Here is a 4620-nt window from a genome sequence, read left to right on the forward strand (position 1 = left end):
TGGAAGAAGGAGTCCGAACTCACAGAAGGCCTGAGTAGGCGCTTGGTGAGGAGGAGCCCTGACCACCCCCCCTGAAAACAGATCCATCACATGGACCTGAACAGCACACGGAAGTCCTACCAACAGAGACGCGCACGGTGACGTACTCTATGGCGGGGGAATTCCTGCGGTGCACACGCCCAATATACCAGGCCGTGGGACCAGGAACTCCCTCCCCCCCCCCCCCCCCCCCCCCCGTAACGTGCCGAACCGCCACGTGACGGGAACCTTGAAGGACAGGGGGTGTACCCCTGACCGACAGAACAACGGGGAGAGGAAAGGTTACCAGTTCACCCCTTTACGACCCCACACCCATGATACGACGTAACGACAAAAAGAGAATATGACACAGTCATAGTCAACCCTATGAAGCGTTTCACAGCTCCACACCGCACGAGCTAACCTGCTATCTGATTTTTACTAAGGAAAAACACAGAATAGAGAGGGCTCTAAGAACCCCGGTCCAACATACACATGTGCTTCTGTGGTCAGTACAACCCAGTTGTAGGTCACATGACACACACAACCCATCATCATCACAATGAGAGAATACAACATTCTTGATTAGTATCGACCACAGGCCTTGCTAAGCACACATGACAGCAACCAAACCAATTTCCCTTTAGGAAATAAGTTTCTCCAGCAGATTTAGCACAACCTCAGCAATCAAGCTGAGAGTTACATCGTATCCCTACCACACAAAAGACACAATTAATGCACAACATGTCTGATAGGAGGTGATAAAGTCCCCAGGGAACCGGGGGGGGAAAAACACAATCCTCCTATTTTACCCTCAATACGGCCAGTTAAAACAGGAAAACCTGTTAATGTGTGAACTCACTGTCCATTGTCATTACAGTCTGAGAAAGAACATTCTTTTACTCACTCGTCACCAAGCATAGCTTCATAGGTTAGTTGCCTTAGTAGTGAGTACACGGTACACATAAACACCATGATGTTTCTCACACAACAACCAGATCAATACATCACGACCTGCACAGAGAAGCTACTGCCAGTGACAAAAACAGCTCACACACAACCCGCAACGTATCTCAAATGCATTGCAACAACACACGTTTTGGGAAAAAACACCGTCATTCACAATACATTTAGCAAGGTAAAACCAGAAGACGTGTTATGAGGGTCTGGCCAACCCCGTACCTGCCCGGAACGCAGATCAGCGAAGTGCAGTCATAAGCCACCGTAGAACACAGCCCTCTTTGTTGACGCAATCCCCGTCTAGGCTCAGGCAGGGTTGACGAACATCCCCTGTCAAAGATGACGTCGTGGTCAAGAGTGTAAAACATGTTAAAAATCAAAGCACGTTCAACAGAATAGCATCAAGCTAACGGCTGCTCCAACCGTTCGGGTGCTATCGCTTCCGCTCGCGAGACGCCGATCTACGACGCACGCGATCAGGAGCGAGCTCCCGGCGGCGCGCGAGAAGCCTAAGCTACCCCGCGCCAGGCCACCGACCGGCTAACCGTAAGCTATGAACATGTAAACAATGACATAACACTCACCCAGACAGGCCGCCGTTCTGAACCCTCCTCACTTTTTAAGAGAAAAGAGAAAACAAGACGTCAACACCGCTTCACAACGGTGACAATAACACGTCCGGCGGAATCAGCACAGTACCAACTGGCCTGTATAGCTGACTTTGAACATGAATCTGCCGCTATCGCACATTACATGCACATATCCCCTCGTGAAGGAATACTCTCATTTGGATATGAAAGATGGGGTCTTAACACGGTGACAGAGAGAATCCACTCGTCCAGAACACACAGGGATCACCAGTGTCAATGGTCGCGGCCCACTAGTTAAAACTATAATGGTCGCCAGACCAAGGCCTTCTGTCGCCTAGACGGCTAAACAAAGGACCCTAGCCTGGGGCCGGTTTCCATAAACTTTGTCTAGTAGCCCCCATAGCACTAACAGACAAGTGGAGCCCGCCAGCAAACACTACTCACCCAACCTGGAACGCACCGCTCCTCACAACAGCGGCATGTCCGACAGTTCAGCTGTGGCCTGACAGGTTTCACCCCAACAAACACAGCAAGGAACTGCAGTTGAGAAGCATGCAGCGGCGTGCTCCCAATACGAAAACCGGTGGAGGGTTTGTAGAATGATCATCATCTTCTAGACACTCCAGTACGAAGACAATATCGCCGTATTTTCTCGAAAATAGTGAGAGAGAAAATAAAGATATGATGTCAACGTATCCTTGTTTCCCAAGCTGTTCCTAATCCAATTTCTTCCATCATGGTGTCAAGTGTGGGGATCTACCGAGGCACCTCTTCCTTGTGGTGAAAGCGAGAAGGAGGAGAGCAGGTGACCACACACCTGCTTATGAAGGTAAGCTGATGAGGGGTGTGGTCAGACTAATACTGGTATTAGAGGTACATTTGTGGTTTATTCAGTACGCGTGCACGTACGCGAGATAGTGCAGAAGGCGATGCCAAGCTAAGCCACTAACGATACAGAACTAACTGCATCGGCTTTTGACGTTCAATTAACGTTCGCTAACGTAGAGATACGTCAGACGTACTTCGAGATACGTCAGACGTACTTCGAGATACTTCCGTACTTTCCGCCAATCGGCGCACATTGTCCTGTCCCGGGAGAAATGTCGTGGGAGCGGGCGGAAGTTGCCCAATCTGGAACAATCTCCGAGGCTGCAGCTGGACCCTACTCGCGTGACGTGCCATACCCAATAGTATCCAACTGCAGAGCCGCAGAGCCGGCGGCGCTCTCAGGTCCGGCGGTCTGGGGACCGCTCAGCAGCGCCACCCACCCAAATGACTGAATTGCCAATGGCTGAATTGGAGTATTGCACTGTGCGGGCACAGCTGTGAGATCCGCGCGAGGCCAGATATCTTGAATGAATGCGTTTATTTAAACTTTAATTAACAGATTGCAGAATGGGTACAGTAGTACAGTGTACAGCTCAATACACACAATTGTTAAGGGGATGCAGACCAGAGAAAGACTTCGTCTTGTTTACATCAGGGTCCCCCATTTTCAATTCATCATAAATGTACAGTTCCCTCCCCCTTGTATTTACTGTTAGGATATCTGTTTAACAGTAGGCCTACTGTATATTTGCATATCTTGTTGTATGTCACAAATGTAGGCCTACTGCATATATGTATGTAATAAATGTCATGATTAATTTAGATTAGATGATTAGATTCGATTTCTATATCTGTATATTGAGTATGTCATATATGTTATGATGAATTGAAAATGGGGGACCCTGATGTAAACAAGACGAAAGTCTTTCTCTGGTCTGCATCCCCTTAACAATTGTGTGTATTGAGCCGTACTGTATTGTACCCATTCTGCAATCTGTTAAATAAAGTTTAAATAAACGCATTCATTCAAGATATCTGGCCTCGCGCGGATCTCACAGCTGTGCCCGCACAGTGCAATACTCAAGGTACCCATGTACATGTCAAAATACTTCCCAAAGGTCAGTGAATACCACGATCACAACACCAGAGGGAGCTCCACAAATCATGTAAAACCCAGATTCGGCACAAACAAGGGACTAAACACGTTTCGCAATTATGCCACAACAATGTGGAACGCCCTACCCAAAGCTGTAAAGGAATGTAAATCACTACCCACCTTCAAAAACACTCTCAAAGAACACCTACGGGAGACTGCAATTCAAAACTGGCCCCTACAAATGTCCTAACCCAGTTGTACAATAAAGACCAAGCATCATGGCTTTGTCAGTATTCCAATGTACAGCCCCACCCAACCCAACACCCACCCAACCTCCTCCAATGTACAGTTTCCATGTCAAATGTATGTCAGTATTCCAATGTACAGTGTCCCCCCCCCCTACCCAACCCCCCCCCCCCCCCCCCACCTCCAATGTACAGCCCCACCCCACCTACCCAACCTCCCCCAATGCACAGTTTCTATGTCAAATGTATATACTCTTCTTCTGGATTTTTTTAGTATCACAAACAGTACTGTATTTGGAAATCTGGTATGTCATAAATGTATAGATGTAGCAGTACTGTCTATCTGTATGTCATGTGTGTCATATGATGAATTGAAAATGGGGGACCCTGATGGAAACAAGACGAAAGTCTTTCTCAGGTCTGCATCCTCTTAACAATTGTATGTATTGAGCTGTACTGTACTGTACCCATTCTGCAATCTGTTAATAAACTTTTCAATCAATCAATCAATCAATCAATCAATCAATCAATCAATCAATCAATCAATCAATCAATCAATCAATTCAATCACTCCAATTCCGCCATTGGCAATTCAGTCATTTGGGTGGGTGGGTGGCGCCATAGATATCTCTGGGAGGCGCTGCTGAGCGGTCCCCAGACCGCCGGACCTGAGAGCGCCGCCGGCTCTGCGGCTCTGCAGTTGAATACTATTGGGTATGGCACGTCACGCACCAGCTGTGCCGCGTGATTTTCTTCCGTAGCTTATGTTTGCGAAGACGCTCTCTGATTGGCTAGCCGATTGGTTTAGCGCCGAAGGGTGGGGGGGGGGGGGGGTCACGCCTCTTTTCACCAGGTGCAGGTGATTGAGGTATAAAGCGCGGAG

This window comes from Notolepis coatsorum (genome assembly GCF_963971535.1).
Source record: "Notolepis coatsorum genome assembly, chromosome: 5".
Lineage (NCBI taxonomy): Eukaryota > Metazoa > Chordata > Actinopteri > Aulopiformes > Paralepididae > Notolepis > Notolepis coatsorum.